This window comes from Bos indicus x Bos taurus, chromosome 13 (genome assembly GCF_003369695.1).
Source record: "Bos indicus x Bos taurus breed Angus x Brahman F1 hybrid chromosome 13, Bos_hybrid_MaternalHap_v2.0, whole genome shotgun sequence".
NCBI lineage: Eukaryota > Metazoa > Chordata > Mammalia > Artiodactyla > Bovidae > Bos > Bos indicus x Bos taurus.
In genome coordinates, this window is record NC_040088.1 from 48,554,691 (window position 1) to 48,573,632 (window position 18,942).

General features: G+C 42.8%; 1 protein-coding gene across 2 annotated transcripts in view; it reads left to right on the top strand.

The window, feature by feature from the left end:
* SVIL (supervillin) overlaps positions 1-18,942 on the top strand; it is a 255,948-nt gene that overhangs the window by 35,843 nt on the left and 201,163 nt on the right. For both annotated transcript variants that reach the window (XM_027559758.1, XM_027559759.1), the window contains exon 2: positions 4,085-4,183. The gene's annotated coding sequence lies outside the window, so the exon portion shown is untranslated. The remainder of the gene's footprint in view (positions 1-4,084; positions 4,184-18,942) is intronic.

Below are 18,942 nucleotides of genomic sequence, written 5' to 3' on the forward strand. Positions count from 1 at the left end.
GGTGGCTTTACTGTTCCTACTGGAAGGAAACGTTAGTCACATCTTAATCCTGAGTCATACATTTACCCTCATTTGGGAAATAAGGAAATTTGACAGCAAGGCTGAGTCAATAATTTTGGTCCTGACCTTTGAGAGAGATTGGTAAACAAACTGAATCACAAATTGTTTATTATTTTGGTCACAGAAGCTAGAAAGTTCCCAAGAAGTGAATCTTTCAAATCTGTATAGTATCCCACATACTTTAAGCTCTATCTGTCATCAATTATTTAGATGATTAATACTGCTACAGATTTGGAAAATAAATATCTTTCTATTATAGAACATTACAGTTTTATTTAATGGGAAAAAAAAAAAAAACAACGGTTCTCTTACTTTTCTTATTCTCCTAGAAGAAAATGTTCCACTGAATAATTTATGCTTTTAAAATGAAGCCTTGTGTTTTCATGATACCAGAGGCCCTTTCATTATCTAAGTGAATGTTAAGCAGCCCTGAATGTCAACCATTTTCATGTAATAAACATTTTGAACCTAGGACAACTCAGGCAACTTGATTGTCCTCAGGTGAAGTTCAGACTGAATTACACAGAAGTACAAATAATTGCAGATAATAGAACTAATCACAGTATGCAAATTAGCCATGATAAGAACCTTATGAAAGTTTTTCATGGTTATGTTCACGTAAAATAGGTTGTAAAATTTAATTATGTCATTCAGGATGGTAAACATATTATAGTTTCACACTTTTTAAAAGAATTGAGACAAATGGTTATTTGTAATTTTGTAATCTTGTTATTTTGTATAAAATGCATGATTTTTTAAGACAGAGGGACCAACTAAAAACGCACTGTGCCCTGATATTTCAGATCTAAAGTGCCTCCTTCTAAAATGTATGCTTGGCTTGAAATGACATAAAACCCTCCATGTTACTGATATATACTTTAAAAAATTATTTCTGAAGATTCTACAGCAGGTCCTTGTTATCTGGGGATAATTAGAACCAGGAAAAGGCCATTTTAATTGAATCAACTTAAGCAGGGACCAGAATGTCATAATACAGTTTTTAAAAGCTTTGGGGCATTATCTGGCCAAAAACTCTGAATATCACGAAAATAGTATTTTTAGTTTAGACTTCACAAAATGTAGATGATCATTTTGACCTTGGCTAACTCTTAGAATGAGCAATGCTAAAAATCAAGTATTAATTGTTTGGAGAGGAATACACTTTTAGACAAACTTGTAATTGTGTATCATGGTACTTTATAAATCCCATTTGACATTGATATCACATCTTTAAGATGGTCAGTTTTACAGAAATACTTGAGATCCTAGCCATTTTCCTCTGGGCCTTTTATATTGTTGACTATCAAACTCCTCCTGGGTTGAAATCCCTACCTTGTCACCCATTTAAAATGTTTCTCTTAAATGACTGTGGCTCATCTGCCTGCTCAGTCCCCATTTGCCACTGTTTTACCTGTCATTGCTGAAGTTCTCTAATATTTTGATTAACCTCATGAAATTCTGTATTTGGAGGGCAAGATTTGCAATTAGGAAAGATGCTGATGATGAGCAGGGATGGGATTTTGAGTGGGAATTCAAGTCACTTGATGGTTGATTGTTAGGAAATATTGTAGTTTTGAAGGCACGTTTCCCTAAAAAAAGCTCCTCACCATGTGGGGATCTGGACAGTGAGCATTCAGGTAACCGGGGCCCCCCTACTTCTTTGCCTGAGTCCATTGCAGTGCGCTCTGGAGACGAGGAGGCAGATTCATGTGTGGGCCCGGTGCTGGTCCTGCCAGGAAGTAGGTTTATGACCATGAATAAGTCATTTAACTTCTTTTGGACTAATTTTCTAATCTACAAAATGAAAGGGTTGAGCTCAAGCCCCTTCTGATGACAAGATTCTGTAATTCTGAAGTGTTGGATATTTTCAGGCTGGTGAGAGTTTTAACACTCAGTTTTCATAGAATCCTAGAACTTAATAATCATCAAGAACCAGCTCCTTCTTTCAGTTTAAATGTACCATATAGCTTGCTTACTAAGTCACTTCAGTTGTGTCCAACTCTCTGCAACCCTGCCAGGCGCCTCTGTCCATGGGATTCTCCAGGCAAGAATACTGGAGTGGGTTCCTCCTCCAGGGCATCTTCCCGACCTAGGGATCGAACCTATGTCTCTTAAGTCTCCTGCATTGGCATACAGATTCTTTACCACTAAGTATCTATATATAATATAAGATGTAAAATATATATCTGTAGATAATTATTTCCATAGCTATGGATCACATATGGATATATGTGATCATTTATTTGGTAAAATTGTAATCAGCACCTTGGAACAGTTTTAAATCTGCTCTTTTCAGTCATGTTATCCTTATGCATTTGCCTATATATTGTCATCTTTTTTCTTTCTTTCTCTTTATTTACTTTTTGGCCTCACCAAGTGCCTTATGGGATCTTTGCTCCTTGACCAGGGATTGAACCCTGGCCCTTGGTGGTGAGATCATAGAGTCCTGACCATCAGGGAGTTCCTTTATATTGTAATTTTAACATGTTTCTCTTTTTCACATTAATCTGTTCTAATGACTACCACTAATAATAATAATAATCCATAAGTACATTTTCTAAAAATTTTTAGTTTTAACTTTTTATTTTGTATTGGAATGTAGCCAGTTGACAATGTTGTGGTGATTTCAGGTGCACAGCAGAGTGACTCAGCCATCCTTAGACATGTATCCATTCTCCCCCAAACCCCCCAAGTACACGTGGTGGTGGTGGTGGTTTAGACGCTAAGGCATGTCTGACTCTTGCGCTGTAGCCTGCCAGGCTCCTCTATGGGATTCTCCAGGCAAGAATACTGGAGTGGGTTGCCATACCTTCCTCCAGGGGATCTTACCAACCCAAGAATTGAACCTGGGTCTCCTGCATTGCAGGCAGGTTCTTTACCGAAGTACATGTGTTATGATACATTATACTTCAATATACCCTGCCCAGTATATCCTGGCAACAGAGCATCTCTATACTTTAGAATTTGGGGGGGAAGTTTTGGGGTCATGTTACCATAGGCATCTCTGTAGGTAGACAGTTTTGTAAAAAGAGCTTCCCACCCCCCTAGGGCGGTCTGTGTACTGCAGTACTTAAACGCCTTTAGCCACTGCTGTAAACAGGAAGAAACATACTAAAGCAAAGGTCTGGCTAAGAGAAGCAGGGGGAGTGGCAAGGAAAGCTGGAAGGATATTCCTTTTGCTGCTGCCAGCAGGGCAAATCAAGATCCCGGGAGTCTGGCATAAATAAAGGAAGTTGGGAAGGACACAGAAAGGGGTTTCTGGATGCATTTTCGGAGCACTGCACCGCATATTCAGTTAACCCGGAGGGCTTGGTGACCTTTGGCTTCTGAAGTTGCACTGAGCCTGGTGCAGAGAACAAAGCCACCAGACCTCACCAGCCTCCAGGAGCAGAAGTGCTCACGGGAGTGAGGCAGCCACAGGCCAAATGAGCAAATCCTGCATGGTTAAAAACAGCAGCACTTTTTAATTCAAGATCTGGGAGATTGTCAAAGCATCCTGGGGGGATAAGAGTTTGTTCATCCGTTAAAATTTCATCTGCTGCCTCCTACAAGATGAAGGGAGCATAATTGACACTCTTCCGTCCCCTCTGGCCATGTCTGCTTTAGTCTCTGGTTGCTCTGGGTCTCCTGCATATGTGGGTGAATGGCTTGCAATGCTTTTTGACATAACTTGCTAAGGTTTCCCTTTATTGAGAAAGAAAGGGAACTCTGTGTTGCAGAAATGGGGGGGTAACTTGGTTGTTTACAGTAGCTGATGGCACATGTTTCAAGTTAAGCCAGGTTAAGCAAGGCAATTTTTAGCCGTGATGGGCATGACCAAGTAGAAAAAAAAAATACTGTTACAGAAATTTTATGTCAGTTTCACTTCCCCTTGTTGGAGGCCTTATGGAAATGAGGGGTAGTGATAAAGTCTGGTGAAGTCCACTGTTCTCAGAGAATTTATTTCATCTCATTTATGTATTCCTCAGCTTTAGAAGTCACATCCTATAGTTTAACAAAAAAAAAAATTTTTTTTTTTTTCCAGATTCTAGCTACATCAGAAACTGGTCATTTTCTAAAACTAAAGGAGAAAACTAGGAAGGGGTGATGAATTCTTTCTGAGTTTCAAGTTACAAAATAAAACGTAAGTATTGATGATTTCACAATGTGTTTACAATACTGTTGAGACCAGCTGAAAAAGCAGCAAATAACCAAGAGTTTTGGATATTTGCTCTCACAAAAAATAACATGTACACTTCTGATTTACTTATGGGATTTTAAAAGAGAAGCAAAACTTAGCATATTCTTTTAAAATAAGCTTTCCAGGTAGATACACCAGAGGGTTAAGGTGAGACCCAGCTGAATAGTTTATTTTTTTCATAGACTGCATCCCTGGGCACGTTTCCCAGGCTTGGTCTGTATAATATCCCCTGATTTAGAGAGAGATGTGAGAATTTCCAATATCAAAGTTGGAGAAAGACAGCTAAAGAGTAGGGATTTACTTTAATCACACATAAATTTGATGAAACTTAATCACCAGTGGCTGCCTTAGGTCTTTCCCCAGGTCTAACTCACTTAAGCCCCATGACAGCTGCTAGCCCTACCTGGACACGCCCAGATCTCTTTGGCTGGACCCCAGGAACAGCACCCTCTCAGCCCCCTCATCCTAAAGCTGGTCATCCTCTCCAGGCCAGGGGTAGTCCTCGCGGGGTGCCCTTCTTCCCATTTCCCAGGACTTACAGCCAAAACCGAGGACCGTCATTAGTCCTCAGGACTGCCATTAAGACCACCAAACTTATTGTTTCCTCAAAAGGCTGTCTTTCCAAATCTCTTGGCAATATTTTGTCATTACGGACAGTCACAGTTCCTCTTTTCCACTTCTCAGTGTATCCATTGATTTTCCTCCTCTCCTTCAAATTGCTCTGCTTAATGACTGGATTCATGGCTAAAAGGAAATCACTTTTAAATTCATATCGATCTACTTTTTGTTTTTTAAAAAGCCAAATCGATCTCAGGGCCCATAGGCTGAGGATATAAAAAAAAATTAGAATTTTTGAAACCTCTGACTGTCTAATGAACAGGCTACCCTGCCTGGAGGAGCATCTCTGTTGATGGAAGCGTTTCTATAGAAACTGCACACCTGTCTGACAAGGATTCTCCAAAAGAGGAGCCTGGCTGAATTTGGAACAAAGTTTTCTAGGTTCCAGCCAAAAGGAATTATGCAGTTTCTCAGTTGATGGCCCAAAGGAAGCAAAGTTGTGTGTGTGTTTAATTCACACATTTTAAAAATTAAGCCAAGAGATTCAACTAGATTATTGCACATCTACTGAAAGGTGACTCTCTGATTCTCGAGTTATATTTCCAGAAAAGCTGTTCAGGGAGAGAGACTCTGTGGGCATTTTTCCGTGTGATGTGGGCTGCAATGGATGCAGGGTAGGATCCCAGAGGGCTCTTGACAGCAGGCGGGCACAGACAAAGCACACACTGAATCAGGGTGATCGACCATTGGGATCAACAGAGGGGGACAGTGGTGAAAGCTGATAGTAAACTGTCTGAAGTGGGTATGTAGGTTTTGCTGGGCCGTGAGGGAGATTATATGAGTTGATTATACATCTGACTGTAATGAGGGTCTGAACATGACTTTTGAACCCCATCTGCCCTGCCACCCTTGAACCCCTAGTGTCTGCCTCCTGCTCCCGTAGCCCCATTGACCTGTCCTTGGAGGTGATGGAGGAGTAGTCCTTAATACATGAAAGAAAGCACAGTAGGGTCGTCTTTCCTGAAAACTTCTATATATATTTGAGCCTCTGAAGGCATATTTATTTGTGTTTTAACGAAGTCATGCTCCTGTTTCCTCCTCGAGCCTCCCTTATTCCAGCAAGAAGTGTTTTCTCCTCCTCCATTCTGCACAAGCATTGCTGGGCCCTTGTCTCGTTCCATTGCTCTGGTTCCTTTCACATTAATTATGTGGAAAGAGGCGTTTCCTCACTTACTACTAGACTGTTAACTCCAGGAGGCAAAGGATTTCTTTCTGTTTTGTTTGCTACTTGACGTCAAGTGCCTGGAACAGTGTCTGGTATGTGGAAGGTGCGTGATAAACGTTTACTGGGGTAAATGAGGTGGCGAATGCATCTTTCTGACCCAGATTCCTTAGGCTCAGGACCCGTCCCTTCATCCATGAACTTCTTGCTGGACTGACACAGCGGCTGGTCTACTCACTGACCATTGGTCTGTGGGGTGTGATCACCCATGCCTGGTCCCCTCAGAGGGCCTGGGGAGGGGGTGTGCGGTATTGTCACCACCTTGGAGACCTTAGGTTAAACTGTCAGCTATTGAAGGCATTTCCTGGGTGCTTACAGGTGTGACATGGAAGGGAGGCAGCCGCCACGGGGCAGCTCTGGTGTAAATGGTGGGACCAGCCCCTCCTAGGAAGCATCTCTGATGGATGGGCCATGGCTGGTGGAGGCAGGAAGGGCGTGTGCTGGTTGTCACAACTGAGTCTTCCCCTCTGGTCGGGTCTAAGAGGAAGCCTGTGGTTAAGTCACGTGGCGGCAGAGTATCTGTCCCTGACAGGAAGGTTAAGGTGGCCCAGACTAAGCCCTGCCTCTGTTTAAATAAAGGAGGACAGACAGAGGCTGCATTGCAAGGCGTGGGATGTGATTTGCAGCAGATAAGGAGTCAGGCTGATGGAAAGTCAAATCTAATTCGGATGATCTAATAACATCTTTGAGTGGTTGCCCTGAGGGTCAATTCTGGTTGGTTATGGCTTTTACTTCCCTGCCACCCAACCCCACAATCACAAGGAGGAGAGCGGGAAGCTCTCAAGAGGTTCTTTCTCAGAACCTCTGTGCTAAGAGAGTTTATCTGGAAAGGACATTGTAGGTACAAGACTTAGGCTGTAAGACACAGTAAGAGTTGCCTTCTGGTCAGCTGATGAGTAACTTTGAGATGATCATGAGATATTAATATCGTAAAACTGGATTTTTGCTCCTGTCCTCCCCTGCCCGCTTCTCTTTCTTCTTCTTGTTCATCATCATCATCATCGTCATCTCCTTGTCCACACACACACACACACACACACCCCCCGCACCCCCCCCGCCCCCCCCGGCTGACACTTGAGAAACTGTCAAGCCTTTCCCTGTCAGGCTCTGTGCAGAGGTGGCTGGAGTCTCTCTCGTCATCACCAAGTATTTATGAAGCTCTCACTCGGTGTCACGTAATTGCTGCCAACTTCTCCTCCTCCTCTGCTTTGTGCTCCCTGAGCCTTGCTCTCCAGTTGCTCCATGCTCTCCTATTCCTTTCCCCCAGGGTCATCCCTTCCCAGCCTCCCTTACCAAGCCTAGTCCCTGCCCCACCTCCACCTCCTGGAAGCCCACCTGGTTGCAGCCCGGCAGAGCCCCTGCTGCCCTCACCTCCGGCCCCAGGAAAGCAAGCCCGGCAGGTGATGCCAGTCACACCGGGGGAATCCGCAGCCTGAGCTGTGACCACCTTGTCTCTCCTTCCCTTTGCCCCTCTCGCACTGGGCTCCATCACCCTCCCAGGATACACAGGGCACTTGTGATAACCTGACCCTTTGGCTGTGACCCCAGAGCTGACGTCTAGTCTCAGTATAGTCAGCTCCTCTGATGCAGCCCTCCAGCCCCACCCAGTGGTTCCATGTCAACCCATGTGAGGGGTGATGGCACCACTTGGGAAGCCTTCACAGAAGGACCTAGACTCACAAGAGAAATGGAAACATTCCTGTAGTTTTCACGTCTTGTGCTAGAAGTGTTACTTGGAGGGAAAATACATCTTTTTGGCATCTGGGTTCATGGGCTGGGGGTAGCTGCTGAGCTGAATTGGAGATGGAGAATGTGTGGAACAGAACGGTGGGTGTCCAGGACACTCAGAGTGGGTGTGTGTGCTGTGCTCAGTCGTGTCTGACTCTCTGTGTCCCCATGGACTGTAGCCCACCAGGCTCCTCTGTCCATGGGACTTTCCAGGCAAGAATACTGGAGTGGGTTGCCATTTCCTACTCCAGGGATCTTCCTGATCTATCCAGGCATCAAACTCATGTCTCTTGTGTCTCCTACATTGGCAGGCAGATCCTTTACCTCTGTGGCACCTGGGAAGCTTTCACAGAGGAAGTCAAAATGATTCAGTCTCTTCCCTAAGTTTCCATTTTTTTATTAGAGATTTTAAAAATGATTAAATAGCAGTTTTCAATACCCAGTTGATCAAGGTATTTTAGAAACCTTTGATTTGAAAAGTTCTAAGGTGAATGATCTTTGGTTTGGTGGACAGTTGGCTTCTGATGACCTGGGGTGAACTCTTGTATAAGTGAGTAGGGCTGGTTCTCAAGAGATGCTTCCAGTATCCAAGGATCGTAACTGAGTGCCAGTAGGAGAAGAGACTTAGAAAATACGCTCCATGCAGCCACATGGGTGTTGCATCATAGCAGATGCTAGCTGAACAGGAGCCCTAGTTGTGGCCAAAGGCCGTTGTCAAAAACAGAAGGGTTGGCTCTAATCTCCCTCACCAGGATCCAGCTCAGTGTTCCATAACCAGCTGCTCTGGTCCCCGAAGATGACATCTCAGGGCCCAGGGTCACCCTCCCTGCCCTGCCAGAGCCGGGCCCACCTGGCTCTTCTCTCTACTTACTTTAGACAAGAGGAAATCTCTATGAGACTCTGAGTGTAGTCTCAGAAACATGTCTTATTTTATTGTCATGGCCCAAGACTACTTAGTAATTCCTTAGGACTGGAGGTAAGCTGACTGTACTATTTCCTAAGTATCTGTATTTAACAAGTTAAATAGTCTTTGCTCTCAATGAGTTTATATCATACATACACACACACACACACGCCTACCCTTATTATTTGAACTTTGATGATATGTGTGTTTCTGTAACACAGATAGTAACACAACAACAGGATGGAGATGAATAAATCTTTACTATAATAAATCTTTGTGTAACACTAGGGCAGGGCTGTTTTATCCATCATGAGAATAGAAGGATGGAGGAAAAGGCATGGTTTTCCCTTCACCTGGAGGGGGAACAAATGGAGGAAAAATTAGTTTTATTCTTAGAAGAGTTGAGGGCATGAATAGAACATGGTTTGATGAATAAGAAATGGCAACCATGGTGGGACTGGTTGGGGAAAGGAGGTGGTGTGCCTCTGGGAGGCGTCAGGGGACTGCGTGGATAGGAGTAACATTCTAGTAAATTGGAGGGCTGGTTTCTAGGGGTCCTGGTATTTCAGGCTCTACCCTGGGTCGTGGCTGTGACCTAGGCTTATTGAACTGCTTGCTGCAAAGTTATGTGTGGTAGGGAGAATCATGACTCCCCAAAGAACCATGGTTCACATCCTAATTCGCAGAGGCTATGGATATATTAGGTTACATGGCAAATAGGAAGGTCTTATCTGGCCTTGAAATGGGGAAGCTATCCTGATGGTCCAGGTGGGTCCTACGTAATCACAAGGGTCCTCTGACGTGAAGGAGATGCAGGAGAGTCAGTGTAAGAGTGATGCCGTGGGATGAAGTCTTTGGAGGAGGGGCCGGCCACAGGTCAAGGAAAGCAGGGGCCTCTAGAAGCTGAAAAGGCCAGGAAATAGATTCGCCCTTGAAGCTGCCAGAGGGGATGCAGCCATGCTGACACTTCAATTTTCAGGCCAGTGAGACCCAATTCAGACTTCTAACCTCTAGGGCTGTAAGATAATAAAGTTATTTTAAGCCACCAAGTGTGTGGTAATTTGTTACAGCACTGATGGAAAACAATCCAGTATGAAAACCTGCCTCTACTGTGGAGATGTGAGACTCCCTTAGTTATTTATGAAACTTAATACAATGGAAAATTTATGAAAGATAAATAACTTGAAGAATCTTGTCAAAATGAATTGTAAGATCTCTCTAAGATAATCTGTTTCAGTAAAGTGAGGGCAAGAACTTTATTTCCTCACTATTATACCCTCACTGCCTAATTCATTTTTATAATTCATTTTTTAAGTGAATGAAACTCTTCATTTAAGTCCATGAAAAAAACAAGAGAACGATCTTTTCAAAGAAATTATTTTATGCAAAAGTGTGTCACTATGATTAGAAATCTTAAATTCAGACTCTCTTTATAGACCAAGAATATTATACTTTACATTATCACTCAAAGATAAGAGGTTTGGTTAGAGGATTTAATTTCTTTTAAGTTGTTGGGTGTAAGCAGGAATCATTTTTGTTTTCTTGGGTTCTAGGAACGTCTTTGTACCTATGCATGGTTTGAGTGTTAACTTGCCCTTTGTCTTATCAATAAAACTACTGTAATATGTAGCAAGCTGTAACCTTAAATCCATGATACCGCCCTCCCCCCACTCCGCCCCCAAAAAAGTGCTCATTATTTGTGAAATTTAGTTTAGGAAACCTGATACTATAATACTTGTCTATTATAAATGATCTTTGCCTGGACTGTTAGAATTACAAATATTTCAAGTGTAGATTTGCTATTTCTTGGCTCACTTATTCTTTGAGAAAAATCTTGGCTAGGATTTGGCTATGTGCCAGGTCATGGGAAAACAAAGGTAACTGAGATATAGCACTTTGCAGAGAAAGCCACCTTCTCAATGGGAAGAAAAAGAAGTCTGTAGATGATGAAAAGATGAAATAGCCAATACTGAAATAATTCCCAGTGTCAAGAGTAGTAAACTTTCAACTCTGCAAGGAGAATACAGCAGAGAGGAAGAGACTAGAGGACCAGAAGGAGCCTGGCAACTAGAAGGGACTAGTATTAATTGCCTACTGAATCCTGGCATTTTTACACATAATTTTATCATTTTACTTTGCAAAATCACACAGAGTGGAAATAATAATCACTGTCTTCTGAGTCACTGATTTTAAAGCAGAGATGGGCAGACTTTTCTGTGAAGGGCTAGATAGTAAATATTACAGGTTGTGAAGGGCTAGATAGTAAATATTATCTGTGGGGCTATGTGAAAATACAGGCTATGGAGGCCATACTGTCTCTGTCACATCTATTCAACTCAACTGTTGAGGCAGGAAAACAGCCACATAGACTGTGGAAACAAGTGAGCACGTCTGTGTTCCAGTAAAATTTTATTGACAACAATCGACAGTGGACCAGATCTGGCCCGGGGGTTGCAGTTCGCTAATCCCTATTCTCAAACAGCCATGATAGCTACCATTTCATTTTAGAATATTTCTGGAGAGGGAGATTATAGGTTTCATTAGCTTTACAAGTGGGTTGGTGACAGTTTCAAAATGAATTATAGAATCTCACCAAGAAATAATGGCAGACTGGATTAATAATGGAGGTTCAGACAGACCCAGTTTTCGGACATTTCACATCATCCTGGTTAATATTTAACAGGCCTCTGAGAATCCAGATATAATCCATCTTTAGGTCATTATATGATGAGTCCAAAGAGAAAACCACACTAATTCAGTCTTGGCACAGGATATGACGCTGCGTAGGCATGTGTGTGTGTTAGCTCTGAGATTTTTAAAATCATGGATATAAAGATGATTTGTCTGGAACCATTGGGAAGAAATGAGGTAAATATCTGAACGGATGACCTGGGAGAAGCCTAGAGTGTAAAGTCTCAATACCACTGTCTTCTGGAAAAAGGCAGAAACATCTGGTTAGTGTAACAATGAGGGGTGATGTGAAAGGAAACACCATGTCCAGATTGGAAAAGCAGAATACATCTTGACATCTTAAAGCAACAAGCCAGAAAAAAAAAAAAAAAAATCTGTCTTTAATAGCTGATAGTGTGGGAAAAGTCACTAAATTCAGAGATTGAGTTTCTTAATTTGGTTTCTTAATCCTTTAGAGCAAAACAGTGAATTTTTCTTTCCAAGAGTATATCCAAGTGTATCTCTTAAGATACAGAGTAGTAGGAAAACACCTGGAAAACCATTACAGGACTTTAAAAAAATGTGACACCGGGAAGCTGTTTAGGTCACCTGTCCTAGCCCTAACGTGACTGAAAGGAAATTTTTCTCTTGGCTGATGAGAGAGAGCTTGGACGAATTTGGTTACATTGGGGAGCTTATTTCTTTTGAGTAAAATTTTCAAAAATCAAAAGCACACAAAGTTTATAAGATGGTTTCAAGTGTAGATGGTTCCAACTGGATTGAAACATTTTTTCACCAACAGGAATCAATTAAAAGGATGTTGTCTCCAGAGGTCCCCATGCTTGGCACCCACAAGTGTGTTTTGATCTGGTTCCCCATCCGGCTCTGTACTGTTGCTCTTAAGATTGACTTGGAAGAAAGAGGGAGGAAAAGATGGAAAATAAGGGAGTTGATATCTTCCTGGAAGACACTGTAGATGTCAGCAGACTGAATTATTCCAACCAAAACAATGTAAGCTTTTCCTTATGCTTTGAATCCTGGGCACGAATCTTATCTTGGACGAGACAGATGTGATTCTGGGGACGTGCACCGCGTCCTGAGCTTTGGTGACTTTCTGCTTGTCTCTTTGACAGGAATCAGACACCCTACCGCTCTGCATTTGTGTACTGTTTCTAGCCTCTTTCTAAGTTCAGTGGAACTTTGTAAAACTCAAGAAATCTTAGGACAGCTTGAAGAAAATAATCTGTAAAGTAGATCAGTGTTTTAATGTGGATTATAGCCAACAAAGAGCCTTTATGTTGAAGGCTTTAATGCATAAGCTAATTAAAGAGTCTTACAAGTTGACTTTTCTTTCCCAACAGACAAAGCCTTTTTTAAAAAAGTTAGTTAATTGGACTTTCCTGGTGATCCAGTGGTTAAGAATCTGTCTTGCAGTGCCAGAGACACTGGTTTGATCCCTGGTCCTGGAAGATCTCACATGCCAGGGGGCAACTAGGCCCATCCACCACAGTTACTGAGCCCATGCTCAGGAGTCCTGGAGCCGCAACTACTCAGCCCACGTTTAGCAACCACTGAACCCCATGCACCTGAGCTCCGCAACAAGAGAAAAGCCACCATGATGAGAAGCCCGAGCACCCCAACCAGAGAGGAGCCCCTGCTTCTCTCCACAACTAGAGAAAGCCCACACACAGCAATGAGACCCCAGAACAGCCAAAAATAAACAAGTAAATAAATAAATATTTTTAAAGTTAATTAATTTGGTTGCACTGGATCTTCACTGCTGTGTGCAGGCTCTTATTTGTGGCAGGTGGGATCTAGTTTCCTGACCAGTTCCCTGCATTGGGTGCCCAGAATCTTAATCACTGGACCACCAAGGAAGTCCCCAGACAAAGCCTTTTTGCAATGTAAATGTGGTAAGGAATATTCATACTCTACAGTCTTGCTGGCGTTCTTTTCTTTTAGCAAGGGTTAAATAAGGGGGATCTTCAAAGCCTTGGTGCTGTATTATAGAGAGCTTTGAAGTTTTTATTAGCTTCCCTGGAATCACTGTTCCCTGGAAAGTTCACTAATGGAATATATAGTTTCTTACACAAATCCATTTCCTAGCTGTATAGAGTAAATTACCTAGTCAGTGGGGATTCCATGGCAAGATAAAGTTAATACCTAAACTGGTCCCGAGTCAGCTATTCCCATTGTAAAGCTTTTGCAGTCATAAGGTACAATGTTATTTGGGTTAAATTAACATTTCTGTATCTTAACTCACCTCTTGAACTTCCTGAAAGCAGCATAATATGCCTTTCCCAGCCAATCAGATGACAGCTCTTATATATGGAGCTAACCTCTTCCAGCTTAGTGGGCGGTGCCAGCCTGCACTCGGTGCCCCTTCTCATCTCTGCATCTCCACCTGTGTCACTACCCTGTCTGGAGCAGACTGTCTCTGCCTTCTTGGTGGTGGTGGCCTCCTATCAAGTTCTCTGCTGCTTCTTTCCCTCTTCCCCATCTACCTAAACCCCGAGGTCTATTTTTCTTGGAGCAGCTAGACTGATTCTTTAAATCAAGATCATTCGTGCCCTCCTGTAAACCCTACAGTGGCTTCTCGTACCTTCAGTGGCTTCTCATACCTCCAGTGGCTTCTCATACCTCCGAATCAAATCCCAAGTCCTTCTTTGGCACAGGCCTGTGATCTGTGCTCAGCTTTCCCTGTCCTGCATTTCCTGCTGGCTTCCCAGGCAACTCCCTGTCCCTCCCTCTGCTCCAGCCACACCGGCCACCTTGCTTGTCATGCACCCATTCAAAACTTGAAACTTCACACTTCCCTGCTCCTGAACCCCCCTCCCTCCACATACCCTGCAGCTTTCTGGCCAGTTTTTCCAGGTTTCTGCTCAAAGACAACTGCCTGAGACCCGACCACTTTATCTAAATGAAAAAACCCCATCCTCTTACCTGGCTTTTCCTTCCTTCCTTCCTTCTCTTACTAATGGACATTCAGCTTATTATTGATTGATTGCTTGGTTTAAATGTTCATTCATTTATTTATAGTTCATCTATCCCTCCCAAGAGAATGTAAACTCCATAAAGACAGGGACTTACAATGATATACATGTATCTTTCATGCCTCACATACATAGGCAATCAAGAGGTATCTGCTGGGTGTTGAATGAAGGAAAGAACCAGAGTCATTCACATTGTCTTTGGTTTCCATATATAGACCAAGTCACAGAGCAGTTTATGTTGTTCAAAATGCCAATGATGTTTTTTATTTTCCTGCCTTAATAAAGTTTTCAGTCCAATAGCCAGAGTTTATCTTAGATTTAGCTCTTGCCTAAAGATCTTAGCAGTGACCTTGGTCAGTCTCCAGTGTAGGGTTCAACATGTGAACACAGGTACCATATGGACATGAGGACCTGGACTTCCTGGTGATGTAATGGTTTTGTGGTGGCCATCCGTGTCCATGGACAGAGCTGCTGGAATCTTACTTGCCTTGTTAGTGATTAGCAGGCACGTATATAGCACAAGGAAAAAGAGCCAATAGGCATGTCTATTCTTAGTACAGTAGAGTTCCCATAATTATCTAAGCACTCAGAGGTTACTTTAAGAAATTTTGTAAGACTAATGGAGCTTTTTCTCCTACCAATGAGCTACTCATCATCTTCCTATAAATATTATATGAGAAGAAATCAGGGGTGGGAGTTAATAGAGGAAGTTGGATACATGGTCTGTAGAACCTTGTAGAAGATCCTAAGAGCCCCATTCCATGAGATAATTTTGTTGGCATAATTGCTTTGGGCTGCTTCTAAAGAGTCAGATGTATCAATGCGTAATTTACATTCAGTAAAATTCACTTTTTTAAGAAGCATATGGCTGTGCATTTTGATAAGTGCATACAGATACAGTTTTGTAACCACCATAATCAAAATATAAGTTTTCGTCCTTGCAAAATGTTCCTTGGAATGTGCTCCACTGTAATTGCTCAGCCCTGACCCCTGGAAATCACTGATGTGTTTTCTATCCTTATGGTTTTGCCTTTTCTATAATGCCCTGTAAATGGAATCATGCAGTCTGTCTCTGTTTGAGAGGCACCGATATGTTATTGGTAGTTTGTTCCTTATTACTGCAAAGTATTCCTGTGTGAATATAGTTTCTCTTCTCCCTTCAATTCTGTGTTCCAGTCTCTTCTACTTGGACTTTTAATTACCTTTTATGTAATATTTCAAACCTTCCCTGTTGCCTGAGTTCCTTTTTTCCTTCTCTGCACCAGTGCAGTGTCTGTACCCAGCAGTTCTAAATACATATCTGTTTGGTTGATCCCTGGGGGCAGTGATGGCAATTGGGGTACTTCTGTGCATGTGTAGCAGGCTCATGTGGCATATGTACAAGGTGAGTGAGCCCTACCCCAGGGCTGAGGTAGAGATTCCTATTATTTCTCTCCTGGCAGCAAGGCATTACCTGCCAGACATAGAATATAAAGAAGGCTGAACACTGAAGAATTGATACTTTCAAACTGTGATGTTGGAGAAGACTCTTGAGAGTCCCTTGGACTGCACAGAGATCAAACCAGTCAATCCTAAAGGAAATCAACCCTGAATATTCATTGGAAGGACTGATGCTGAAGCTCCAATACTTTGGCCATCTGATGCGAAGAACTGACTCATTGGAAACAACTCTGATACTGGGAAAGATTGAAGGCAAGAGGAGAAGGGGACTACAGAGGATGAGATGGTTGGATGGCATCACCAACTCAATGGACATGAGTTTGAACAAATTCCAGGAGATTTGATGGACAGGGAAGGCTGGCTTGCTGCAAACCATGGGGTTGCAAAGAGTCAGACATGACTGAGTGACTGAACAGTGGGATATAAAACTGGATTTGAGCTGTCACAGCAGTGAAGATCCATCTTACCATGAGAGGGGAAGTCAGACCAAATCTGTGGTTTTTATAAGATATATAGATTTAGCTTGGAGACACCAGCCGTGAAAAGTGCAGAATCTTGTCTAAAGGCTTTCCTATCTCTTAAAGCTTTTGCGTTGTTTTTTTAATCACTGGTAAGCTTGGCATAGTGGTTAAGAGAGAGAGATCTGGAGACAGACTCTGCTATTAACCACCTATGTGACCTTGGGAACCTTTCAACGCCCTAGTTTCTTCATCTGTAGAATGGGGATAAAAATAGCAGCGAGGAGTGATGATAAATGGTTGATTTGTACATGGTGCTTAGAACAGCACCTGGCAGATATTGAGCTGTACAGGACCATTAGTCACTGCTCTTACTGTTATTAACTAACTTTATCCCCGGTACTCCTCTGAAAATGTGTACTTTACATGCATTTGTGACACTTTTCATGGATGTCAGCTTCTAGATACCTGTTCAAAGAAAGATTATGATTCAGTTAACGGGGGTTTGGGAATAAGATAAAATAGGAGTTTGGGATTAGCAGATACACACTACTATATATAAAAGCAATAAACAACAAGGACCTACTGTGTAGCACAGGGAATTATATTCAATATCTTGTAATAACCTGTAATAGAAAAGAATCTGCAAAAGAAAATATATATACGTACACATATATATGTAAATTGTGAAAATTTATAATACACATGCATACACACATATATATGTGTGTGTGTATGTATCAGATTGGATCAGTCGCTCAGTCGTGTCCGACTCTTTGCAACCCCACGAATTGCAGCATGCCAGGCCTCCCTGTCCATCACCAACTCCCGGAGTTCACTCAGACTCACATCCATTGAGTAAGTGATGCCATCCAGCCATCTCATCCTCTGTCGTCCCCTTCTCCTCCTGCCCCCAATCCATCCCAGCATCAGAGTCTTTTCCAATGAGTCAACTCTTCGCATGAGGTGGCCAAAGTACTGGAGTTTCAGCTTTAGCATCATTCCTTCCAAAGAACACCCAGGGCTGATCTCCTTCAGAATGGACTGGTTGGATCTCCTTGCAGTCCAAGGGACTCTCAAGAGTCTTCTCCAACACCACACTTCAAAAGCATCAATTCTTCGGCGCTCAGCCTTCTTCACAGTCCAACTCTCACATCCATATGTGACCATAGGAAAAACCATAGCCTTGACTAGACGAACCTTTGTTGGCAAAGTAATGTCTCTGCTTTTGAATATGCTATATAGGTTGGTCATAACTTTCCTTCCAAGGAGTAAGCATCTTTTAATTTCATGGCTGCAGTCACCATCTGCAGTGATTTTGGAGCCCAGAAAAATAAAGTCTGACACTGTTTCCATTGTTTCCCCATCTATTTCCCATGAAGTGATGGGACCGGATGCCATGATCTTCGTTTTCTGAATGTTGAGCTTTAAGCCAACTTTTTCACTCTCCACTTTCACCTTCATCAAGAGGCTTTGTAGTTCCTCTTCACTGTCTGCCATAAGGGTGGTGTCATCTGCATATCTGAGTTATTGATATTTCTCCCGGCAATCTTGATTCCAGCTTGTGCTTCTTCCAGCCCAGCGTTTCTCATGATGTACTCTGCATATAAGTTAAATAAGTAGGGTGACAATATACAGCCTTGATGTACTCCTTTTCCTATTTGGAACCAGTCTGTTGTTCCATGTCCAGTTCTAACTGTTGCGTCCTGACCCGCATACAGATTTCTCAAGAGGCAGGTCAGGTGTGTATGTATATATGTGTATGTGTGTGTATACACACACATATATATATTCTAACACAACTCTGTGGGCTTCCCAGGTGGTGCAGAGGTAAAGAATCCACCTGCCAATGTAGGAGACTCAGGTTTGATCCCTGGGTCGGGAAGATCCCCTAGAGTAGGAAATGGCAACCCACTCCAGTATTCTTGCCTGGAAAATTCCATGGACAGAGGAGCCTGGCGGGCTATAGTCCACGGACTCTCGAAGAGTTGGATGCGACTGAGCACACACAACTAACAGCAACTAACACAAATATGTAAATTAAAAGAAAAAAAAAGCAGTTAACAGTGAGCAAGAGAGTTTGTGGCATTACCTGGGGTAATGTCTAGTGGCCAATCATCCCCAGAGGTGTGTATTTATCCTCAGTATGTTGACTTGGGTCATGTTTAGTGACCTCAGTTCTCTGGTCTCACTTGCTTATTTCTCCTACTTTTGGAAGCTTGGGGTGGGGGAAGGTGTGACTTCTGAGTGTTGCTGTTCCCTCCATCAGAATGTCCCTGCGTCCTACATGTGAAGGAACACCAATCTACCAGTTTGTTCACTAACTCAGGGCTGGACGTTTGGGCACAAGATTTTCAGTCATTTCTCTCTCTCTTCCTAATTACTTTACTGCCATCTACTACAATGATGGTTTCTTCTAGCGCTACTTAGAAACTTTTTCCTGATGTTGCTTTATCAGGCCACCTCTCTGTACTTTAAAGCAGGTGTTCAGTAAGTTGCCTCTGTGTTTGGGGCCACCACTTCAAGGCTACAGCAGCTGGTCCCAAGGACCAGTGGGTGAGCACACAGCTGGCAAGCAGACCCAGCCAGCCTGCCCACACCAGCACCCCCCTTAACGCCCCCCTTCAACACAGCTCTGCTTCTCTCTTGCCCTTCAGAAATACCACAAA